The 27,379-nt window shown below is 36.4% G+C and overlaps 1 long non-coding RNA gene across 1 annotated transcript in view; it reads left to right on the top strand.

Annotated features, from left to right (window-relative positions):
• Positions 1 to 12,039, top strand: part of LOC134485889 (uncharacterized) — an 86,036-nt gene extending 73,997 nt beyond the window's left edge. Inside the window, exon 2 of the long non-coding RNA XR_010064200.1 lies at positions 11,919 to 12,039. This is a non-coding gene — a long non-coding RNA (uncharacterized LOC134485889). The remainder of the gene's footprint in view (positions 1 to 11,918) is intronic.
• The last annotated feature ends 15,340 nt before the right edge of the window (positions 12,040 to 27,379 follow it).

Consider the following 27,379-nt stretch of genomic DNA (forward strand, 5'->3'; position numbering starts at 1 on the left):
GGATCACGGTACCCAAGGTTTTCCCTGGGGTTCAGTTGTGTGACTATGTAGTCACACATGAAGCTGGCTATATGACAGAAAAAAAAATGGAGCTTTCACCACAAATCACATTTTTAACATAGATTATTTGACAAGTCTGGCTCAATCCCAAATATAGAAAAGGTTTCCTTATCAGGAAAATATGCCAAGGGGTCAGAGACATCACCCAGGAGTTTGTGAAAGGACAGACCTCGAAACATGTCCAAGTCAGAGCACTGTAGGGTTGTAGATACTTGGATTTTGTCCCAATATTATTTCTCTTACTGACCCAGTGATGCCTAGACTTTACTATCTCTAGAAAAAAGAGAAGCCCCGTGAACAAGCTAAATTTCTAATATCAAATTAGAAACATCATGGTCAAAGATACAAATTTTAGAGTCATTATTACAAGATTTATACATTTGTTTTCACTGTGCAGCCCAGGCTAGCCACTCTCATTTGGGATTTTTCCTCTCAGAATTCCTAGTATGCTGGAATTCCAGGTATGTGCCACCGTGTCTTGCTAGGTCATAGAATTAGCTGTTGTTTTGCACTATTGTTTAGAGTTTTTTAGTTGAGAATTGTCTCATGAAACGTTATTTTTGGTATCCAGGATATAGTTCTCAGTGCTATCCGTGAGAAATCTCTGTCTCACACTGAGGACTTGAGAGGCTGGAGGAACAGTCAGTTCCCACTACCTCTTGCACAATGGTTTGAATATGCTCATCCTTCTTGGTCAAGCCACCCCTCTCTCATTCTTTAGGAACATTGGACTATCTCCTGACACTGATGTTGTAGCTCTAGGGAAATGTCACGGTTCCTTTATTATCTGACCTACAGGCCTCAGAGCACTCATGACCATCTGTAATTGCATACTCATTCTGTGAGCTGTCCCAAGAGGCTTAGCATTTACAGGATGATTCAACCCACACTCGGTTTTCTTCATAGTACTCTCACTCTGCATGGAGCCCTGTACATTTGCTCAAAATCTTTGTTGAAACCATGAGGTACTTGAGGATTAGTTCTAAGTCATTCCATTCATATGGATTTATGTTGTATCTGTTTAGTTTTTCTATGAAATGGTTGTGAATTGACCTAACATAGTTTAAACCCTTGCTATTCTGTAATAAAAATAGCAAAAGGAAATTAATAGATGTTACACTAATGTATATGCATCAAAATTTACTCAAATTGTAAAAATATTGTTGAACATACCAGTAGGTACAAGGTAAATTAGGTTGATAAAACATCCTTCCTTCTATAACTACATTCAAATTTCAGCACATGGTTTCTTTATGTGCCCTGTGGGCTGTGTGGTTTGATGGTATCAACTTCACAGAATCTACCATCATCTGGGATGGAAGCTCCTAGCATGTTAATGAGAGAAAATTTCCATCAGCATAATTGAAGTAGGAACCGTACAAGGAGGGTTCCGCTTGGGAAGGACAGTGCGAGCTGAGCAAAGGCCTTCATCAATCTCTGCTTCCTGGGTAGCAGCGGGCCGGGTCTCCTGTGGGTGTGATCTCCCTGTTTCCAGAGACTGGGACCTTGAAATGATTTGTAAGTTTTCTCCTTAACTTCCTGTTATCACAATATCTTATCCTAGCAAAAGTACTGAGTAGTTATATATTTCAACATTAATAAAATGGGAGTCTAAGAATTTGAAAGAGAGAAAGGGAGACTATAAGGAAGACTATAGAGAGAGTTTTGCAGGTAGGTATAGGAAAATTATATATATATATTATAACTTCAAAGAATTAAAGAAATAATAAAAGTCAGAAAAGCAACTTACCTTCGAGTGATACAGAAACAGCCTTAGAAATTTAAAGAAAAATAAATGAAACAATGTGCTGAAATTTGAATACAGTTATGTAAGGATCCTAATTTTACTTAATACAAATAGGGATACCTAGTAGGACATTCAACAATATTTTTACAAATTGATTAAATTTTGATGCATATATGTTAGTGTAACATTTATTAATTATCTCTCACTATTTTTATTATGAAATGAAATTGGGGGTTGGCAAGCAAGCAGAAATAAAAGAGAATAGCATTAGACACAAGAGGTAGGATATTAGTTAAGGTTTTACTCTTCCTCCTCTGTCTCTTTTCAAATACTTGCTTATTTTATTAGTCAATACCAAAAAGGATTATTATACTTGATATTAATGTTCGATTGCAGTTCCTTATTTAGTCTTTTGTTAAATAACTGAATGTAATACAATTTTTATAGATGGTACAAGAGGCTACCAAGAGTTCCTTCCTCTGATTTTTACATAACAAGAGAGAAAATGTCCAATCTGAATGTCATATGTTCTCTGAGCGTCTTTTCAGTTTCTGTTTGCTTCCTGGGAACAAAAGACTGAATTGCAGGTGCACTTGAAATCACTCCCCAAGATCTCTATTGTAGGCTGGGAGGATTGTGAGGAAGCCATCTGAGCTGGTGTTTAGAAGTCAAGGATAAACACATCCACCTTTTGCATAACAACGTTTTATTTTTCTGGAATAGGAAAGCTCTTACACAGGGTTTCTATTAGTTTAAAGGAAACAAAAAATTGCCAAGTGTTTCCTCTTAACCAATAGTAACCACCGAATGTTTGTGTTTTGGAAAAAGTCTGTCAGTTAAACAATGAAAACAAGCCCATATAGATAAAACCTAAAGACTTTAGTGTGGACACAGTTTCTACCTAAATGTCACAAGCCAAGACTCTTTGCTCCTACCAAAGTGGGGACAGAGCAGAGCAACAGCAGCATGGAAGGGTGACTCATTGTGAGGTGCAGCCTTTGTTCTATTCCATTAAAAACCCGTCCCTGCTACTTTGGCGGATTTTCTATATATTTCCCTTTTAGGTTTTTTGTTTGTTTGTTTGTTTGTTTTTTATAACTTTTTAAGTTAGGCTTTGCTAAAATTAACCTTAGGAAAAGCACGTTTAAGCCACACAGAACCAAATTCACAAAATGTGTGGTCCTCACCAAAATGCTCAATAAATTAAAAATTTTTAAAGTGTATCCTTCTTCTTTTTTTTTAATATTTACTAGTTTTCTGTTTTGTATATATGAGTTTGAATGTATGTGCACCAAGTATGAGCAGAACCCACATAAGCCAGAAGAGGGCATCAGTTCCTGGGAACTAGGAACTCAACCGAAGTTCTCTGCAAGAGAAATTAAGTGTTCTTAACTGACGGGCCATCTCTCAGGCTCCAAAACGATGCATTTTGTTGTTGTTGTTGTTGTTGTTGTTGTTCTTGTTCTTGTTGTTGTTGTTTTTTCTTCACATTCAATATATCAAATTATAGCACACACTTTCAGATTGTTTATGGATGTTTGTTTACCAAAACTCTATAAAAAAAATTCTCTGCTTGAAATAATTAAGATATCATTTTGTTTAGGATTGGCTTAATGTTACTGTGCCTATATGTAATATGTTTGCAAAGGAGAAAAGTGAATTGTCTGAAAAGTTTTTGACATTTGCAAATAAAAGCAGTAGAATGAGCGATCACTATATTTGGGTAAGGCTGTAATTTTTCTGATAGCTTATTTTCTGCATTTTCATGAGGTGGTAAAAAAGAGCTACAATTATTTATTTACTTTGCTGTTTATTTATTTTATTTTTTATTAGGCTAGGTATTGAATCTTGAGCTTCACTTATTTGAGGATAGAGTTGCTATCTAAATCCAGTCATTGAATTATGGCTATACTTTTGTTCTAACTCTTTGTGGAAACTTAAATACAAAATGATAGATAGACTTTCATTCTATCTTTTGTATAGAATTAAATACTGCAAAAAAACCCCAAACAAATCAATAGGAAAAAGAGGCCAACTCTGATGGCATCGACTGTTTTTAATGGTTTCAGCTAGACAATACAATCAAGCATACTTCCCAACAGAAATGTGATTTAAATAGACGCATCCTACAGTAATTTCCTGCTTCTAGCAGATTTCTATATATATTGACAAAAATGGAAAAAAATGTAGCAAAAGGGGAATCTTTTTCATAATGATATTGAAAATGTTAATGTTTAAAATATAAATTAGTGCAACTATTATAGAAAACCATGTGAAATCCCTTCAAATATGTAATTGGGCATAAAGCCAAAGTAAATGAATTTGATTTGCTGAAAATATGTTTTTTCTATCATGTTCATTACAATAATATTCACAATAGCCAAGAAATAGAAACAGGTAAAGTGTCCACCAAACTGGGAATGGATAAGGAAAACATGATGCATGTGGATGATAGAAAGCTACGCAGTGATTAAAAATGCTACATCTTGGCACAAACTATTTTGACAGAAGTAAGGTAGACAGTAGATACAGAGAGACAAGTACAGCATATCTCATCCATCTGTGGAATGTAAAAGAGTTGTTCTCATGAAACCTGAGAGTGTAATGCTGGTTATCAGAGAGAACATGGGAAGGGGTCAACAGGGAGAGGAAAATGGAGAAAGACTCATCTGCAAATCCTGAGACATGGCTAGAAGGAATAAGAAAGTGCTGTGTGTGATACCTATATAGTGAAGGGACTGTAAGTAAGAAATCTCAAAAGTTAGAAGAAAGTTGTAATGTTTTAATCATCTCTGATGATTATTTGAGGAGACAATAATTTAAACTTTAAACAGTGTACATAAAAAACATAAAGGACAAAATATATATAGCAAATGCTTATCATCTTGTCTTAGCTAAAGCCATCTTGATTTCTACTTCATTCCTTTAAAATCTTATGTCAAAGTACCCAACCCTGTTGTAGAAACTCAGGGTTGAAATGCCCCATCGATCTTTGTGTTCATGACTCCTGTTAAACTGCTGGCTGGCTCTGGCTTGCTTCCCACTGCAAATGCCAACCAGCATGTAGACTTTCCGTGTTCTTTTTCTTTAAGCTCCCTGTAATTTGCACAAGGGATTGCTTTGTGAGATGTGTTTCTCTCCTGTCATCAAGAAAGAGAAAACCACCAGTAGGTCACAGTGATATCCCTGTTACTTGAATTCTGCTCACAGTTCCTCCTCACTGAAAGGACCTCAAAGTCTATACAAGACATCCCAAGATCAAGTTCTCAACACAAACGAGATTTATTTGCCCTAGAGGGACAAAGGCCAGGGAATAAGAGACACAGACAGGAGATGGAGGATGAGAGAGAAGGAGAGGGGAGCAATGGAGATGGGGAAGGGATATTTTCCTTGGAGGAACAAAGGACTGACTCTGGATAGAGAGGAGACAGACATGGGCCATAGGCCATAGTGTTAGGATGCATGCTTGTTAGGCATGCCAGTGTTAGGATGAGATGTTTGGTTTTGATTGAGCTTGTGTATTGAGGATGCCATAGGAGGCTTTTGATTGCTAGACTTCAATACTTTGACAGTTGGACCTTACTGGTTAGCATTAGTGGGAGGAAGCAGTCAAATTATAGATAGATCTTGGTGTCTAGCTTAAGGGTTTGTATCACAATAGAAGCAACGGGTGTAGGGAAATGCCTGCCAGAGCCATGTTTTCTGTTCCTGGATCCGTTAGAGCCCCTTTACTCAGTGTCCAGAAGAACTAATAGAGGAGGCGTATTTTCTTAGGTGACATTTCAGAGAAATGTAGAGAAGTGACAGGGGTCATACCAACTATGTGAGACGCCACATACTTTACACTGAAGTACAGGTGCACCATATCCTGCATGGTTTCATCATGGAGACCTGACGGGGTGACAAGGAAGAAGAAAAACCAGACACGCATACAGGTGTACAAAATCTGAGGTCAGGGGCTGCTCTCTTTCCCATAGAGCAGTACCAACTGCACAGCCTCCTGGAACTTTAGGCCTTTGTCATAAACAGCAGAGAAGGAGGAGTCAGGTAGTCTAAACAGGAGATCTCTATGCAGGAGCAACGTTAGGCTGTAAACATCCAGAAGGAGGTAACTAAAGCTGCCTGTTTATACACACACACACACACGCACACACACACACACACACACACACACACACACACACCAATTTGTAAACACTTGTGTTCGTATACATTGTCAACCTTGCAATTGGAGCAGAGGAAGGTTCTTCCAGTTGAGAGCTTGAAGCATACCAAGAATGCTTTTCTTCCTCCTCCTCCTCCTCCTCCTTCTCCTCCTCCTCCTCCTCCTCCTCTTCCTCCTCCTCCTCTTCCTCCTCCTCCTCTTCCTCTCCCTCCTCCTCCTCCTCTTCCTTCTGCCTGCTCCTGCATCTGCTTCTGCTGCTTCTTCTTTTTTATTGATTATTTTCTTTACTTACATTTCAAATATTATCCCCTTTTTTGATTTCCCCTCTGGAATTCCCCTATCACTTCTCCCCTTCCCTTGCCTCTATGAGAGCTTTTCCCCACCCACCCACCCGGGATTACTTCCTGACATGGTTGTGCACAGGTCAGAAATGCATATCCACTTAAGACTTTATTCACTCCACATTTATTCAAGTCTTCTTCAGCTCCCCACATTGGAGACTTCATAATGTTGTTTAAATTTTTACACAGAGATAAAGCTACTCTCTAGAACTGATGTCCCACAAGCTTAAATCTGAGGTAAGAACATAGAAGGCTTTACATATCTTTTCTCTTCCTGAGAAATGACTATTAATGCTTTATAATGTTTTACAGAAGAACACAAAAATATCAACAATATGAAAGCTTATAACTTTAGGGGGTAAGTTTATGGAATCTGTGTTGCTATGGAAATTGCCCTTGAGGAAGACAACATAGAGCTATGAAATCCTAGCTCTGGAAAAAATCAAAGTGGATTAAATAGTAGCTACTGGGTGCTAAGAAGCATAGAATAATTTCTTTTGGAAAATAGGACAAGTTCAAAGATATTTTGTATACTAAGAAGAAAACATTGGTATTGAGAAAATGTCTGATGTAAGGGAGATTTGGGCAAACAGCCACACTCACCCATGGCTTCTTGTGGAATAGCATGTCCTCATGCTGGACTTTTACTAAAGAAACAAGATCCAGACATCATGATATTGAATCTAAATACCAAAGTTCTGAAATGAAAGTAAAACCTTTGGAATTCCTGCCTTTTATACAACATACATGAAATTTAGATTATAATTTAAGTAGATCTCAAGAGATGGGATATTTTAAGGGGAAGTCCAACCAATTTTCCTCGTTGAATTGTTGTGTTTTAGAAAAAGAAAGAGAAAACAGGAATATGTGTGGTGGAGGTGCAGTACGTTTTGGAGGGGAACAGGTTGCCTCTAGGGGCACCCGTTCTCTCTGAGGTAACAGCCCCCATGATAGATACAGATACAGATACAGATGGGATTTGAGAGAGTCAGAGAGAGAGAGAGAGAGAGAGAGAGAGAGAAGAGGCCATCCATGAGCACACAGGCATGAGCACATGGAGAGGGGGGAGGGGAATGGGGAGAGAGAGTATAAGGAGCTGAAGCAAGAGAGTGAGGAGGCCACAAGCAGACCCTTTTATAGTGAATCAGGCACAAGACCTGGCTCTTGCCAGGTAACTGTGGGGTGGAGCCTAGACTAAATGCCGACAGAATCAGAATGAATTTTATAAACAGTTTAAAGTCTACCACACACACACACACACACACACACACACACACACACACACAAACACAGGCACACACACAAACACACAGAGACACACACACATACACACATACACAGACACATACAGAAATACATACACACAGACACACACACAGACACACACACAGACACACACACACATACACAGACATACACACAAACACATACACACATACACACACACATACAGACACACACAGAGACACACAGACACACACACACACACACGCACGCACGCACGCACGCACACACACACCTATATATGTTATTGAACAAATAAAATGGTTCTGTTTAATGCATTTTCATAGTGAGCAAATCCCAGTAGTTGCTGCTCAGAATGATAGTATGTGCGAAGAAACTCCATGTTTCTTCTTCCTGTCTTCTATCTACAGACAACCCCAAGGGTGATTTTTCCTACATGGGAGGTTTGCATGTTTGTAACTTTGCAAACTTTAGGTAATCATAGATTAATCCTTTTTCTCTGTCTTAATGTGTAGTGTTTTTCAGTTTTGTTGTAGAGTGGGTAAATTTTTGCCATTCTCGTTGCTTTATAGTACTTCATTGTATGTAAATGCTCCCAAAGTGTGGAAGCATTTTCTGCTATGTTAGCATTTGCTTAGTTTCCAGTTCAAAGAATTACAAGTTATCATAAACATTCTTACTCCTGCTTTTGGTTTTCTACAATAACACGTTTCTTTTTTTATGTACATTTGAGAATTGAAATGTTTCTTTTTTAACTGCCAAAATTTGTTTAGACATTTTACCAGTATGGAGAAACAGTGACATCTACTGTGTGCAGCAGGAATTTCATACTGTCTTACTCAATCTAAAAAATTTAAGGAAGTCTATCCTTAAAGGTAGTCTGCAATTTTGCAAGAATTTATTTATAGAGTACTTATAACTCCTGTTGCGCTTATTAAAATAAAACTGTATTCACCTTGTACAGTTAAAGAATAATAAATTTCTAAACTTTCCTAAAATAATGGATGCAACTGAGTAATTAAGGAAGATTAATACATTACAGAAAAATGCTATTTTAATGTGTGCTAATGGCACTATTTAAATTCAAATTAATACTTTTACAGCTGCCACATAGTGGGAGGCCTTCACGATTTGTAAACTACAGAGTTTGCTTTCTAAATTAAACTGATAAAGACTGAAGAAAAGGAAAATTCATATACATACCTTGTACACCTACATGCTAAGAAGAGTAATGAAAACAAAGTAACTATAAACAATTGGAGTTCTGTAAAATCCAATGGAGAAAATTCTGTGTCTTTTGTCACATTTTTCTGTGTACCTTGACAGATAAATATCTTTTTCCAGATTTCTTATTCATAAGCAAGTATTTTTGTGCAGGTTACTGTTTCATTTCTGTGTGAGGTCTTTTGCTAAAAATAGACAGATGGCTTTGGTTAGATGTGGCATGTAATTCGACATTAGAATTCATGCCTGGAATTATAGAACTCAGCTTCCTTTTTTGACATCAAGTAGTTCATGAATTATTACATAAATTTAAACTCTTCAACATTTGTTTAAAAATATCTATTATAGCCTTTTATCTTCTCAAAATCTGAGAGATACTTATATTTCTGAAAGAAATTTCTCCTCTTTGAGTCTTCCCTCCCCTCCTTCCTCTCCTCCCTCCCTCCTTCCCTCTCTCCTCCCTCCTTCCTTCCTTGCTTGCTTCTTATCTTTCCTATATGTTTTTCTCTAGACTGGGAGAAACCAGAGGAAAATTAACTCTTGACAACTGATTAAGAGAGATGTTGAAGACACATAGGTACTACTGTTGTATAAGGAGAGTAACTAACAATGGCAGTCTTTCTAAGAATCCCTTGCTTCCTATATCAAGGAGAAGAAAGAAAGCACAGTGGCATGCCAGGGCATGATGGAAGAGGATGCATGTCTTAGTCAGGGTTCCTATTCCTGCACAAGCGTCATGACCAAGAAACAAGTTGGGGAAGAAAGTGTTTATTCAACTTATTTCCATGCTGCTCATCACCAAAGGAAGTCAGGGCTGAAACTCAAGCAGGTCAGAAAGCAGGAGCTGATGCAGAGGCCATGGAGGGATGTTTCTTACTGGCTTGCTCAGCTTGCTGTCTTATAGAACCCAAGACCCCCAGCCCAGGGACGGCATCACCCACAATGGGCTGGATCCTTGTTCCTTGATCATCAGTTGAGAAAATGCCTTACAGCTGGGATCTCATGGAGGCATTTCCTCAACTGAGGCTCCTTTCTCTGTGATAACTTCAGCTTCTGTTAAGTTGACGCACAAATCCAGCTAGAAAAACATACTACTACTTTGCATGAAGGAATGATTGATATGGGGTTCTAACAAAGATGCAGAAAAAGTTTTTTAGCAGTGTGCAAAAGTATTCTGGCCATATCAGGAGAACTAGACTGAGTAAGTAACAGAAAGCACTAAGGCCAAGCTGGAGGAAAGCAATGAGGGCTTCTTGCTATTGTCATTCTGAGGTAAAGTTTAGGTCTGTAGCTCATACTGGCCAAGACCTCACTGTGTCTAGATTTGAACTCAGGATTAGTTTAGTATTAATACAATAGAACAAGAGAAAACCACATTTTTTTAAATTGGTGAGATTAAGAAGATGATGCCATAGATGTATGAGCTGGGACTGGGTTCTGGAACTGCACTGTGACGAGTCATGATTTTCAGTAGTGGTGCTATCTGTTGCCAAGCAAAGCTTCTAAGGAAAATCAGAGAAGCTACACACATGATGCATTCCCAACTCAGATGCCTACACATGACCTGAAAAAGGCTGACTTAATTAGAAATGCTGATGAAGAGGGAGTTTCCAAAGCTTCATCCCTAAGCAAAGAGTTATTGGCAACTAAATAATTCTGAGAGGGGGAGAGCTAGGTTTCCTCAAAATGAGCCAACTGGTGAGTTGGTTATCCAATAGTAAGTAGTCAGACCTGAAGTATGTATATAGAATTATATGCACCGAATTATTTATGCATTTATATACTTAGGAACACACACACATATACACACACATATATACACACAAAACATATATATATATATACATATATATATATGGCCATAAATTAAATTAGGGATGTGTAAAAGAGGTTGATGAGAGAAAGAGAAAATTACTTAATTATACTATATTCTGAAAAATAAAAAAACTAATAAAAGCATTATTTTGAATGATTAATAAAAAAGACACATTGTAGATGAACACATGTTCATCATATAAAGGTGAGGACTAAGCAAGCCTGTAGGGGGTCTGTTCTAGCCACCTTTTAAATGTGGAAGGAGAAATATGACCACCCGTGCTCCATTGGTACAGATGCCAGAGCAAACACATCATAATATACACGTGTACACATGTGCTTACACATAAAATCATACACACAAACACATACACTGTACACAAATATGCACAAATAACATGTTTAAAAGAAAATATAGTGTAGTACTATGAATGGCATGGATTCCAACATCTGGAGAACAATCTACTATTATTAAATATGGAAGTCTAGGCAGGTAGGTAGACTTTTGGGAAAATTATAAGGAGGCTATTGAAAAATCTCTTCAATTCCACTTAAAATAATCAAACTGAAGTCTAGTAAAGTCATTGGTGTCCTGTTACAGGACAACTCCATTTTAACTCTTTATATATGAGTGTGTATACAGAATTTACTCATATACATATGTATATATGTATAAATGTACTTATTTGTATATGTGTATACACACAGACACTATATATATATATGTATATATATATACATATATATATATATAGTTCCAGGGGACCTAGCACTGTGTTCTGGTTTCATAGACACCTGCATGCATATAGAGTATGTGTGTGTGTTTGTGTGTGTGTGTGTGTGTGTATGTATATATATGTATATTTATGCATACACACATACAGATAAACAATAAATATTTTAGGAATCTCTCATAAGAATTTTGGTTTATAATTTTATAAAGAGCACAGGATTTATCCCCTTATTAGTCATAATGAAAAATTTGGGAGAATGTTAAACTGAATTTTTTTTCTTGGGATAACCAAAGTGAATGGAGAATGGGAAATTTTGAACCTTGCAAGAAAGGAAATTGTGTAGACTTTAAAAACTCCATACTCTGAACCCTTAACAGCCCAGTCTCCAATCTATTTTCTGTATCCTCCATGAGAGACTCCTCTTGGCTCTGTTGAAAATCCAAGAATGATTGCTGTTGAAAGCCAAAGTGAGAACGGAGACTCTCATCAATTGTTTTTACTTTTCCCCTTAGGAAGGAATCCTATGCAGTTTATTGCCCACATTCTGAAAATAGTTGTTGCCTATAAATTTCTATTTCCTTTGACAGCAGAAGCTACTTCTAGACTACCGTATTCCCTCGTGGACATCAGAGGAAGTCTCACCCAGAATTCCAGTTTGAACAGGATATGCTTTTAAAATGAAAGCCAAATAAAATGTTTTCAGAGAAATGGAAGAGAAAAGAGTTTGTTCATGGCAGAATTTCATACAAAACATGCTAATAAGAAGCCTTCAGCCCTGTCTCGTGCATAAAATAATGACTCTCTCTCTCTCTCTCTCTCTCTCTCTCTCTCTCTCTCTCTCTCTCTCTCCATATATATATATACATATACATATATATAATCTGTAAATACAGATGTCTCTAAAAATTTCATAGACTCACTCATTGAGTATATAAGCAAAACTAGAAATGACATATTGTAATGTTTAGAATGTTGAGAAACTCACAGAGGAAATAGGCCAAAAGTAAACAGCTACAGTAGTGATGCCCTGAACTATCCCAACAGGGAATAGAAGAGACCGTGTCGGAAGGGAAACATTGTGATAACCCCAATAGAAGACAGAAAAAAGAACAAAGGAAAGCTCAGCAAACACATAGTAAATAACACAGAGGCAGACAATGTATCAATTATATCAATACTTTAAGTTCAGTTTATCAAACTGCATAAAATGTAAACCTACACTACCTGCAACCCCAAAGTGACCTACTGAAAATACAAAGACAAAAGAGAGATTCAGAAAGGATGGAGGACACAGCCCTGGAATGCTGAGCAGATGAACATATAAATGCAGGTGTACTACATCAACGTCAGACAAAACGGACTTCCAGACCAAGAACAACACCAGATACAGGATTGCTTTATAATCACAAAATGGTCAATTCGTCAAGAAGATAAACAACCCTGAAGTGAATAAACTCCACAGCAATCATTTATGTTGTGTGGAGGGAATATGCAGAGGATACTTCCAAAAAGGGAAAAAATGATAATACCCTAAAGTTGGAAACCTTAATACTTTATTCAGTAATGGATAGAACAAGCAATGAAAGTGTTAGTGCACAATATGGTACATGACGCAAACTGACACTTACACACTTATACAACAGGAGGCCTTGTTGCGTTCCAGGTCTTCTATGCATACATGAACATTTACTAGCATAAGGAATATGCTGGACCATAAAACAAGTACTAATTTTAGTTATTCTCCCTTTTGTGGAAAGTAGAATCTTTTCTCTTACATTTCCTAATTATACTCTCCTCTTCTTCTACTCTTCTCATTTCCTCCAACTACTTCCCACACCCACATTTATTTCCCTTTAGTAATTCATTAGAAAAGGACAGGCTTCTATGAGGTAACAAACAAATAGGATAACATAAAATATGGGAAAAAACACAAAAAGAAAACCATCAGATTGATGTTCTACAAGGCCAACCAACAGAAGGAAAAGAGCCCCAAGAGTAGGCACAAAGAGACCCACACAGTCACACTGCCATAAAATACTAAACTAAAAGCTATACTCTAGAGCCAAAGGGCCTATGGCCTATTTACAGACCTGTGTAGACCCCAGACTTCCTGCTTTAGTCCCTGAGTTCAAATGAGCTTTGTTTAGTTGATTTTAGGGCCTTGTTTTCCTGGCTCTATTCTTTCTGGTTCTTACATTAATTTTGTGTCATATTTTGTGGGGTTCTCTGAGCCCTGAGTGAAGGAACTTGATGAATTCATTCCATTTAGTGGGGTTTGTTCCAAGGTCTCTTTATCTGCCTAATATCTGCCTCTGGATCTCTGTATTTCTTCCCATGTGCTCCAGGAGAAAGCTTTTCTGATGATGGCTGAAGAAGGCACTGATCTTTGAGTATAACAGAATATCATTAGGAGTTGTTTTATTGTTACTTTTTTTAAGGCCAGTAGTGTTCATTTTCCCCCTAGGTCATTGCACTACCTAGTTACTGCTTCTTTTTCACCTAAGCAGTGGTGGGTCTGTGTTCCATCATTTGGACTGGGGTCTAGAGTCAAACAGACATTCATTGGTTAACCCCACAAGCTCTGAGTCACCATTGAGCTAGTATATTTGTAGGAAGGACAGTTGTTGGTAGATCAACAATTTGGTGGCTGGTTTGTTTATGTTTATATTTTGGTAGTGTGCAGAGTACATTCCAACACCAAAGGCCCTAGAAAACAGGACTTAAGGCTGTTTGTAGGCAACAGATTGACTGCTCCATTATCTATGAGTTGTGTAGGTCCTGTCTTTTTGCAATGGGGCTTTGCTGTCCATTTTGGAAGAGCGACCGGTTGTCTTGGCAACAGCCTGTGTTGTTTGGGGAATTTCCACGGGACCCCTTTGTCAAACAACTCATTTGGATGTAACTCAATCACAGCATTGGAGGGCACGGTAATTGTTATTTGGTGACAAGAGGTGGACATTTGGGACTCTGTCTTCCTCATTATTTAGAGCCTTCATATACTTTAGGAAGTTTCCACTGTCTGGATTTTCCTACCGCCCTTAAAATGTCCCTCTATTCTAGCTTCTTTCTCTGCATGTGCTACATCAACCTCATCTCCTCTTCCCTCCCCTCCTCCCATTCCTCTCTGCATATGCCCTCAGGCCACCCATAAAATTATATTCTATTTCTTCCTTGCAGGGATAACCACACTCCACGCACCCCATCCACAGTCCCTTCCATTCAACCTAACCTCTCTGACTCTATGGATTATAGCTTGATTAACCTTTATTTAATGACTAATATTCAGATTTAAGAGAATGGGTATCGTGTTTATCTTTCTGGGTTGCCTCATTCAGCATTCTAGTTTTATTTGCCTGAAAATTGCACCATTTTCCCTCATTTTTTATTGATTATTTGGGCATACCATATCATACAGTCTGATCATGCTTACCTCCCAATCTTCCCATGTCTCAAATATGGGACTTATCTGTTACCACCATCATATCTCCAGTTCTGCTTCTTTCCATGGTGCCTGCACCACTCAGTTTGTATATCTTTCCAACTTTTCCATTACATATTTGTTTATAATAGTGGCACCTGCTGCTACCCCCAGCCACAATACCAGGGCGATGAGGTAACTTTCTTAACAGTTGAATAATACTCAACTATGTAAATGTAACACATTTTCCTTTTGTTGAGGGACATCGAGGTTATTTCCAATTTCTGACTAATATGAATAGAGCAGCAATGAGCCTGGTTGAGCAAGTGTCCTGTGGTCAGATGAAGTTTCCTTGGGGTATATGCCCTGGAGTGGTATAGCTGGCTCTTGATGTAGATTGAGCCCCATGTTTCTGAAGATCCACCATATTGATTTCCATCATGGCTATATAAGTATTTATAGCATATTCTCTCATTTGAACAATAACAGAAGAGAAATAAAAGTGTAGCTGAACAAAATATATGGTATGATCCTTTGTATATTAAATAATGTTAATTCAACAAGCTAAATTTTTAACCTGAATATTTGTATCCTCTAAGCAATCCTTATCATCAAGACAATGAGATGCCAATAGGCTCTTAGAAAGGAAACTAGTTCATCTGGATAGAGCTTTCATAGAGGAAATTAACACATTTATGAAGGGTTACCGAAAGATTCTTCAAACCTACTATCCTGTGAGGACAGTAGAAAAAAGTCATTCAGTTATAAACTAGAAAATGGCTCCCTTTAGACAAAGGGTTCTTAACTAAGGGTTAAGAAATTTGGGGATAAAACATCTCATTCATAGCATCTTAGAATCACTTAAGATCATTGAAAAACTGAGATATTTACATTATGATTTATGACAGTAGCAAAATTACAGTTATGAGGAAGGAACAAAAATAACGCCATGGTTAGATGTTACCACAACATAAGGAGCTGTATTAATAGGATAGAGCATTAGGAACATGGAGATCCATAGTTCTAGAAACTCAATCCATTGAACGCTTTATATTAGAATTCACATAAATATGAATAGAAAAAAGTTACAGAAACTCAGTTAATATAGTATACTGTTACAGAAGCCAGAACAGATTAGATAACTCGCATTCCAAAACAGCAAGGACCAGGAACAACACTAATTATTACCGAATGGATGCACACAAGAAACCATTGCAGAAAGTGGCAAAGTACTGTATTTACATATAAACTATTCACATTTTCCCATATTGTGCAAAATGATTTAAACTTTTATACAGTATTTTTGTCATCATTTTACCCACCCCAACTTCACCCAGATCCATTCTTCTCTCTCTTCCTTTCTCTCTCTCTCTCTCTCTCTCTCTCTCTCTCTCTCTCTCTCTCTCTCTCTCCTTCTCTCTCTTTTTTTCTCTCTCTCTCTGCCCCTCTGAAAAAAAATCCACAAAACAAACAAATACTCAAAACTAAAATAAAAGAGTGAAAGTTAGGAAGAAAACAAAAAAAAATCCTAAGTCAAAAAGTATCTTTTGTGTTGGACCGTTTGATGTATATATGTACATTCATACATTCATACATACATATACATACATACATACATACATACATACATACATACATACATACATAATGACATTCTGTGAGAAAACTGGTTTTCCTTTTTTCCCTTTCCCAGCGGGTATCAAATGCTTCTTGTTTAGGAGTGGCACTTTGGGCCCACTTTCCCTCCTCAATTCTGGGTTTTTGTTTGGTTTGAACCTGTGTAGGTCTTGTGTATATTGTCACAGTTTTGTGAGCTAGTTTATACAACAGTCTGGAGTACAATATTTATTCAGTCATCTACATGTGCATTTCATTTTCTATCTCTAGGTCTATATCTATTTCTAAGCCCCAAGAGGAGGAGTTTGATAAAGATATCTCACTTAGGGTTGCATGCATTAAAAATCTCTTACTATCTGTACTTCGTCCATTGTGGTCTCTGTTTTAATTCCCATGTACTCCAAAGAGAAGCTTCTCTGATGAGGGTTGCTCAAGGCACTAATATACAGATAGAGCAGTATGTCATCTAGAGTCATTTTATCCCTATGTTCCTTAAGCACAGTAGTTCTTAATCTTCCAAATGCTGTGATACTTGAATACAGTTCCTCATGTTGTGTTGACCCCAAACTATAAAAATATTTTTGTTGCTATTCATTACTCAAATTTTGCTACTGTAATGAATCATAATGTAAATATATGTATTGTCCAATGGCCTTTGGGAGCCATGACCAACAGGATGAAAACCTGTGCTTTAACAAGAAAATAGTGCTAGGGTTTTTCCCTAGGGTCATGACCTAGTTTGTGTCAGGTTCATGGCCATGTTAGCAATGTCATGTATGGGTTCTAACTTATTGAGTCAGCTTTAAACCAATAAAAATGTGGTCAGTTACTCCCATAACATTTGTTCTTAATTATGTTTTCACCTTGAAGAGACACCATGACAACTCTTATAAAGGAAACATTTAATCGAGGATTACTTACACTTTCAGAGGTTGAATCCATTATCATAATAGTGGGAAGCATTGCATACAGGCAGACTTGGTTCTATAGAGGTAGCCGAGAGTTCTACATCTGGATCTGCAGGCAACAAGAAGAAAGAGTGACATAGTCCTGGCCTGAGCATCTGAAACCTCAAAGTTCTCCCTCCCATAATGACACACTTCCTTCAACCAGGCTACATCTATTTCCATGAGGCCATGGTTCCTACTAGTGCCACTTCTTCTGGGCTTAAGAGGATAATTTTCATTTAATACACCCACTACTGCACCTGTATGTCTTGCGGGAATGTCATTGCTGTAGTCTGAAGGGAAACACATCACTGTATATTCTTGTATCATGTACCAGTGCTGATACTACCTAAAAGAATAAACTTTTAACATACTTTTATATTGCTGAGGGAATAAAACAAGAAGACATTGTACCTGTTCAGTACAGATTCACTTTTCTTGAGTATTTTCAAGTTACACTTGGGTGAATTCAGAAAAATACAAGCCTAAGCTTGAACAAAAATAGTGTGTACGAATATAAAAAAAGAATAGAAACATTGTAGATAAGAAATGACTTGATCAGAAAAACGGGATTAGAAATTAAAATTGAAGACCAGTGTTCATGCTTTATTTATAGGCTTGGATATATTCTTAAATTATATTCATTCATATAAACCATATATTTTGAATAGATAAATCTTATAAATAATAAATATGTTGACATTCAATAAAGGATTTGAAGGGGAAGAATAGTGAACAAGGACCTCCTTTCTTACAATAAAAAGCTTTTTGTTAGGGTCCAGTGAGATGATTCAGTGGGTAAAGGTGCTTAGCACCTGGCCTGATGACTTGAGTTTCATACCCAGGACCTACATAGGGGAAACAGAAAACCAGTTCACCCAGATTGTGAGTTAACCTCTATATTTTGTTATAATACACACATTTACTGCATTAAATAAACAAATTTTAAATATTCTTTGTCTGAGTGTGGTGACATTCAATTATAATACTAGCAGGCAGATGACGAGTTCAAATTTATCATAAATAAAATAAATAAATATAAGGGCTAGAATATAGACTGTAGTTTATGCCTGAGTATCTTATCTGTTCCCATTTTAGAGCGCAAATATTTGACACAAATAAATTAAATTTGTGAACGAGCTATAAGCCTAGGTTAGACAAGTTTTAAGATTTTTCTAACCCTCTAAGTTGTTGATTCTCCAGCTTCAGGTTCTTTACCTTCAGTTTGAGTCTTTTGTGGTTGACTGTGATCCACATGTGTTGTAATGTCTGCTCTTTCATCATGATCTCATGGCAAATATTCCTGGTCTCTCCACATGGTCTCTCTGCCTCATGGTCATCTCCTTTCTTTTTTCTCTCATTTTTCTCTTCCTCACACACCAGCCTGAGATCAGAACTCCAACCTTCCTATTTCTCCTACCCAGTTATAGCTGAATCAGCTCTTTATTGACCAATCTGGGATAATGAAACATAATCTTTATGTAAGATAAGACCAGAGATGCTTGGCCATGCCATTTTTCAGACTGTAGGCAAATGTCTCGGCACAGAAATCAACATCTAAATATACAGTACAGAAGACTAACCTCCAATATCCTCCATTTTTGGTATAATAAAAGACTTTTTCTCCAACGTAAATAAACTATTTACAAAAAGAACAATTATGAAAACCATCAGGTAAGAATTACATTTATAATAGCGAGTCCTTTACTATTTGGAAACATTGGATAAATTACTTCAATGTCTAACTCATCAAGGTGAGTGGAGTTTTGTATTTTCATAACTTGCATTTATAAATCTAAGCATACCTTTTTAGACCTTGAAATACTTTCTTAAATCAGAAATAACTTAAGTTTAATTATGATACTATAACTATATAGTCTTCAACCCCATCAAAGACCTAAGAATAAATATTACCTGAGTATGCAGGAAGTATGGGTATGCAGCTTCCGAAAGTATAGAAATAACAGAGAAACCTGGTTGCCTAGACAGTTACCCAAATTTTTTCTGAGTCACTGGGGCATCCATTTTCAGCTTTCTGGCACAAGAATATCTGACAGACTTTTCTGTGACACAGAAAACATGAAGGACTGTTTATCCTATTTTGAGAAAGCTCAGTAGTCAGTTTCTCTGCAACTCATTTGTCCAGTATGGACAGCTTGCTATCATTAGTTGAAGCAGGGAGAGTTTGTTGCCCAAAGACTAGCTTGCCACATTTGAAGCAAACTCTGCTGTTCATCAATGTTTGCCATCTTTTTTGAAGTAGAGTGGGGTTGCTGCCAGGAACAAAACTGTCCCTTAGTAAACAGGGGGGATTTTTAGTAATAAAACAACTTTAAATGCCATATTCTGTAGATATCTGGGATTCTTGAAGACCATCTCTCTATCTACAGTATATCTGAATAGGCAAGTGTTATGTGTTTCTAATTATTTGCTATCTATTCAACCTAGGAAAACTATTTCTGTGATTAACTAAACTAGTGTCTAATTTTAATTTAAATTTGATTGACGAACAATTAACTACATTTCTTATTTATTCTAAACTGTTTGTAATATCAGCTTTCAAAAGTATTATAACTTAACATTGCATTTTTAAGTATTATATATCTAAAATACCTTAAATAAGAGTTGATGTGTGTGCGTGTTTGTAGTATGTTGTAGCACAATATAAACTTAAACTTGCTCAAAAGTCCATATCAGTGTAAAAATAATTGTTTTGTTGATATTTTTGGTGTAAAAATAGATTGAATAATCTACCCTTTCATCCTACCTTTCCAATATCCACCTTTTTCTCTTCATCTCTTCCTCCACCTTTCAGCTTAACATTAGATTGGAGAGAAATAGGAGTGAAGAAATGAAATTAAAAAAAAAAACAGAGAAAGAAATCTCTGAATCTATCCTACTTTGCATTGTTCCTCCCTGGCCAAGACCATTACAAATTCACACTGAATGCCCAAAAACCGCCCATCACATTTTCTTTTTTTAGAAATGGGATGTTATTTTCTTTTGGGAGCCCAAAGAAACTTGGGATGATTGCCAGTCCAAAAGATCTAGATGAAAGTAACATTTGTTGTCCAGACTCTATGTGCTGTGAAAGTGCCGAGCTTAAGTGAAATACTGCTGAAGTAGTCTGTGATGCTGGAGAACCTAGATGCTGTTTTAAAATTGTCCTGGATGCAGATTTTTGATGAAATAGCATGGAGACAGTCTGAGGTAGTATGGAAAAGGATGTGGTAATAAATTTGTTTCAGTGTCACATCATCCTTCCCAGCATCCTCGATGGTGAATCTTGCCAAGGCAAATTTAACTTCATTGGTGTCTGGGTTGTTTCTCTCTATCAAGACATAAACATTCATAGGTAATATACATTTCTGCATTAACATGTGTATAGAATGTGCAGTGTGCACAATTTATCTAAACATGAATTTCTATTCTCTGGATGAGCAGGTAAGATAACTGTCTTTCTTTTATAAGCAAGTTTGGATTGTATAGCCAAATGGCAATAAAATATCAATAATATTTTACATGTTTTGTTGTTCTTCCTGATTTCTTTCATTTCTGCAGCTCATCAGGGGGTCTATCGTGGTCAAATATGATTTGGATAGGATCCATAACTTTTCTCCTCTTGTTGTAACAAGGGAAAAAATTCTTCCCTATATAGCAAGTTTTCATCTCTCAGTTAAGAAGTTAGTATATTCTTATTATAAACAGGCTGTATTACAACAGCTCAGTTGTATTTTCTGCAATCCAATGTCTCTCAGGAGGACTTGCTTTTTATCATTAGCATTAAAAAATTACAGTTAAGAATGCACTGTGTAAACTATCTCGAAGGGTCTTTGTTATCCCTTTTTGGTTTGTTAAACATCTCTTTTCAAGTATGCTTGGATGTCTCTATAATTGCTTGTCCTGTAGGATTGTATGGTATACTTGTAATATTCTTTAAATTATAATATGCAGAATTGCTTCATTTTGTTGGAGACATATGCTGGAGCATTGTCATACTTAAATTGTATAAGTATTCCCATAATTGCCATAAGTTCCAATAAATGTGTAATTACAGAATCAGTGTTTTCAGAACTTAAAACTGTTGCCCATTGAAATTTTGAATATGTGTCTATGGTATTGCACACGTATTTTAATTTTCCAAATTCTGAAGAATGAAACACATCAATTTGCCAACTTTTATTTCTTTGGTTACTTTTTCAGTAACTCCCTGCAGGTGCTGGAATTGGTTACATAAACAACAGGTAAAACATTTTCTTATAATTTCCTTGGCTCATTGCCAAATGAGAGAAATTTTCCCTTTTAAACCTTTGGTTTTAACATGGTGTTTCTTATAAAATTCTGAAGCTTCTAGTACATGTATTATTAATAGTTGATCAATTTCATTATCACTTTGCTAGAGGCCCTGGTAGACCTGTATGTGTTATGATTTGTGTGATATACAATGGATGATTTCTATTTCTGATTACTTCTTTTAGAAGAATAAACAGTGAAGTTAATTGTGAATCATCTTGAATAAGTTCAGGAGTTTCTATATGCAAAACAACTCTTTCTGCCTATTGAAAGTCAGTAACTCTATTAACAGATTCAGTTAAACCAATAAAACCGTACAAATTACATACAACTCTGATTTTAAACTATAAATCCTATTGACATTGAATATTTTACTCATATTTTCTGATTTTTAACCTGCTTTTCCTGACTTATTTACATCAGAGTATAATGCACAAATCCAGAAGTCAATGTCCCTTTTACTATTTGAGGGGGAATCTAATTCATTCTTTCTGTAAACTGAAGTCATTTTCTTTTGTGGTACTTGTTAGTTTCTCCCAAAAATTACTGCAAGCCCTTCTCCAATATTCATTTTCTGTCCATATTGAGGTAATTTCTGCATTAGTAAATGGTACCATATTTTCACAATGTCTGCTGGATCTATTACTGCTAATTATGAAGTTTCATCTTTTTCTTTTTATAATCAATTCAGAAGCCTTTTTATATAGGTCTAAATTTTCTTCATCTGTTTGCATGCTAAAAACATCTATTATAGGATATAATCTTCTCTTTGCATGTGAATTTCTATAGGAGAATGAATAGAAAGCAAAATAATGAAAATAGAAGCCATCTTTGAATCCAAATGATCTATATGCACATTTTGTGTTTCTTTTTACCTTAGTCAGTTCTCTCTCAGTCTCATCTGATAATTTTCTTGGGATATTTAAATTTTTATCCCCTTGTTAGGTTTGAAATAAATTACTTATCTTTTGAGTGTTTAATCCAATTGTGGGTCTTAGCCAATTAATATTTCCCAACAAGTTTGGAAATCATTAAGAGCTCTTTATTGGTCTTTCCTGATTTGTAGCTTCTATGGTAGAATCTTTAGAACACTTACCCTATATCTTAGATAATTAATAGAACTTCTACTTCGTGGTTTCTCAATAGCAATTTGTAATCCCCAACCTGACAAAATTATCATTAATTCATCAACCATTTGTTTTTTCTTTTGAATTATTTATTTATTTTTTGTTTATATGAGAATTCTGTCACTGTCGTCAGACACACCAGGAGAAGGATAGATCCAATTACAGAAGGTTGTGAGCCACCATGTGGTTGTTAGGAATTGACTTCAGGACCTGTCGAAGAAGTTTCTACTCTGAACTGCTGAGCAAAATCTTCAGCCCCTCTCTGCCAATAAAAAAAACAAACAAACAAAAAAACATTTTTTCTAAGGTATCTCTATTTGGATCACCCAGAAAATATGCATACAATGGTAAATTGTTGATTGAGAAATTGTTTTTAGATTATTTTGAATGTCTGCTGTACAAAATATTGCCATAAGATAGGATTGTTCAACCTTGCTTGTGTTATACACCTCCATTGGTACCTCTTGGTTGTCAAAGATTGGTAAATATTTGCACAGTTAAATTATTCTTTCTCTATCTTGCCCTTGTGAAGGGATTATGAAAAGGCAATTTTTAAAATCAACCATTTTAATAGACTGTGCCTTAGATTACAATGAAGGCAACGAGATTCCTGGCTGTAAAGACCTTGTAGTCCAAATAATTTTATTAATTGCTCTCAGATCTGTCAACATCAACCATTTGCCAGATTTCTTTCTAATGACAAGTACAGGGGAATTAGAAGTGCTGGTAGATTCTTCTCTATGTTGAGCCTCCAACTTGTCTTGGACTAGCTGTTCTAGTGCTCATAATTTTTCTTTTTGTCATATGCCAATGTTTTATCCAAATAGATTGATTAGTCAGCCACACTAATGGTAAGGCCATTAGTTTCTTGTCATCATTGTCTCAACCAGATGAAGTTGGATATCAAGGCTCTGTTGTGTCCCATTATAATTTGGTCAGTCCTTGACTGTTCTTGATAAGATTGTTTTAACATTTTCATAAGGAACATCTCTTATTTTACGACTTGTTCCTGAAGTTGAAGGAATGGTAATCTGTTCCTCCCATTCTTGCAACAGATTTCTTCCCCGTAAATTCATGACTATATCACCCACATATGGTCTCAACATTGCTGTCTGGCCTTCTGACTCTATATTTAAATGATTTTATACTTTGATGTATAAAGTGGGATAAACTTGCAATCCAGAATCTATATAAGGCAGTTCATAACTGCCTATACCTTTCAGCTCCAGTGGATCCAATGGCATTTTCTGGTCCCCTTAGGCATCTGTTCATACATGACATATATTCACAGAAGCACACACACACACACACACACACACACACACACACACAATTATGGTCATAAAATTAGAAAATAAAAAAGCATTTTGCTGTTGCTCTTGTTGATTTTCGATATCATATACATCCTTATCCAGGTTTCCACATCTCTGTAATCAAAGAATATATTGAACTTCTGATCTTCTTGTCTCTGTTTTTGTTTTGCTGGGATTATAAATATGTGGCACTTTATCCCAGTCATGGGATTTTAGATATTAAAAGCATTTTTGGAAGCTTTTTCTTGTTTTGTTTTGAATATTGAACAAGTTTTCTACCAACTGAATCCCCAAACTCTGCCCCTTGCCTTCTTTGTAGTATGGCCCTGAGACTTATTCGGGTAGACTAGATGTAGGGAGCAAGAGAGGTTTCTGAGGCAGTTCACACAGTGTGGCCTTTAGCCAATCCTTACTGCTATTACGAAAGCAGGCATGACTCTCTGATAACAATTTATAGCACCAAAAAAAAAAGCCTTTTTCAAATTATAAAATAACTAAGTACAAAATCACAACATTTGATATGAAGAGAGATGATGGGAGAAGTTAGTCTTGATGCAGAGACTTTCCTCTTGATATAAACAATTCAATTAGCTTATTTTTTAACTGTTATATGTGGACTGCTGCCAGTATTCTGAGTATACTTAGAATGTCCTTTCTGAATACATTTAACTGTATTGGAGATGTATTATTACTTTATTATTATTATTATTATTAATTATTATTATTTAAAGTAATGATAATGGAGATTGAGTGCTTTGCAAATGCATACAGTTAACTAGTAATAAAGCTGAGCATATCAGTCTGCCACTCAAGCCCTCACTGCTGCTTCTATGTGACATAGAGAATAGAATTTGTGGTCACAAAGATTTTTTAGTGGAAAAAGAAGCTGAGGAAATTATAACCAGGAGACTTTATTCTAGAAATAATACATGTCTGTACCATGTGTTGTCAGCAAGGGCATTAGTGGAGTAAGAACATTGAAGGTTTAACTGTAGTGGGCAAAACTGAAGGAGGGTGGGATGATTTTGACATTGTCCTTTTTATCTTTGTACCACAGGGAAAAGATACCATTGGATTCTTACTGAGGTTTAATTCAGTAGGCTAGGCAGAAATCCCTGTGTAACATACAAGAGACCCACAATAACATTCATCCATTGCAGATTATCATAAAAATTTGCAACTTGAGAGCCTCCTATTTAGAAAAGACCAATTCTTACTTATTCCCCAAGTCCCATTCATTTCTGTGTTCTATTAGAAAGAATGTGTCATTGAAATTTTTATTTTGTACTCCTGAGAGCAGGATAAAAACTTTGAAATATAAAAAGGAATTATAATTTATAAATGACTGTCATTGTACTCTCTAAAGTATTGATAAATTTGACTTTTCAGAAATAGAGCCTCAAAGACTAACTCACTGGGTTGGTAATGCACTTCAGTTTCCTTCTCCAACCTCTAGCTCTGAAGAGAGTGAGGCAGTACATGCCAGTAATCAGGAACCCAAGATGACTCTCTGCTATACAGTGCATTTGAGTCTAGCTTGGGCTACAGAAGACCTTACTCAAAATAAATGAATAAATAGATAAACAAACAAATGAGTAAATGAAAAACCAACACTTGCTTATCCTTCTTACTATCTCACTTTTTTAAGATTATATTAAAGGGAGGTTTATTGGGAAGCTGTTCTCAGGTGGGCGAGTTCACTTGCCCCAAGGACTAAGGCCAGGGAACTAACCATGGGGAAGGAGCAGGGGTATAAGAGAGAAAAAGAAAGAAGGGGGCAATCATTCAAAGAGAGAAAAGAAGAGGAGAGTGCTTACTCACTTTTATTAAAAATTAATTTATTATTTACTTTATATCACAATATCACCCCCCCTTTCCTCCAAGTACTCCCTCACAGAGATCATTTCCCCCATTCTACCCTTTCCTTTTCCTCTGAAATTGGGGTGTCCCCATTCAGGTATCACTGGCTCCCTGACTCTTCAAGTCACTGCAGGACTAGGCATATCCTCTCCCACTGAAGTCAGTCAAGGTGTTCCTGTTAGGAGAAGAGGGTCTAAAGGCAGGCAACAGATTCAGGGACAGCCCCTACTCTAGTTGTTGGGGACCCTCATGAGGACTAAGCTGCACTTTGGCTACATATATGTAGGAGGCATAGGTCTAGCTTTTAGGCTGCCTTTCTAGGCATCCTAAGTATTATTTCTTATTCCTCTATTATACTATGCCTATAAAATTATATATATATATATGTATATATAGTGTATATGTGAATATTGGAACATGAGGATATTTTAGAATGTTGATACATATTTTGTATTTTCAACATAAAGCAGCATATCAAATATAGAATGTTAACAGTAAGAAAGTTGAGTCTTTATTCCACATATTCTCTTTTAACTGCCCCTTCCAGTTTTTCTGTGTATAGCTCCTTTGAATAAAAATAAAAGTCCTATAGTCTTAAAATAATATTACTAATATAAAAATTTTCTAATAGATAAATCTAATGTTGATGTTGAGGTCATATAAAAATATTTGAAATTAATGGAACTAGGTTACAAAAAAGCCAAATAGCTATAATCTTAACTAGTGAAGACATGTATAGCATACATGTAATGAGAGATGTAACCTAGGAGCTATATGGTATTGTGTCCTCAGCATAGAAACACATCTTCCCACAAGAATGCTCATTACTCTATAGTTCATTATCCACAGGTCGGTGACCTTAGCTGCACTTCACAATGTTAGTTCACTTGTGTACCTTGGAATCCCAAAGGAGATAGAAAGCCAGCAAGTGATCTTTTGAACTTATATAAGAAAAGAATACACATCACTAAACAGAGTATCTGAAACTGAAGAGGTACTGTTTTAGTAAAAGCAGGACCCTAAGATTACACATTCAAAGTTTTCCAAACAGCAAACAGCAGCAGCAACTAAGTAACCAGTTTGAGGTAACCTGCTTTCCCTTTACTAGGCAGAGTAACTACACCACCAAGGCTCCTATAATAGTCTATTTGGGAGATATTGTCACCAGAGCACTCAGAGAAATGAAACCTTTGATATTTTGGAAGGCTGCATCTTTTTGTCTAGAGTTCAAACATGAGTCCACATTTTGGCAAAGCATAGGTCTCTCCTCAGGAAGACCCATCCTTCTCAGGTTGCAGATACTCTGTTTCCCTGCACTCCCTGACAAGCACCTTTATAAACATGGGATAACTTTGCTGTCAGGGGCAAGTGTACTCCTGTCAACTTGACTGGCATAAAACTATTGTTCTCATTTACTTGAAAACTTAGACAAAGTTTTACAAATTTATCTGGAAATGGATAGGAATGAACATA

Source organism: Rattus norvegicus, chromosome 2, assembly GCF_036323735.1.
Source record: "Rattus norvegicus strain BN/NHsdMcwi chromosome 2, GRCr8, whole genome shotgun sequence".
In the NCBI taxonomy this organism is placed as follows: Eukaryota; Metazoa; Chordata; class Mammalia; order Rodentia; family Muridae; genus Rattus; species Rattus norvegicus.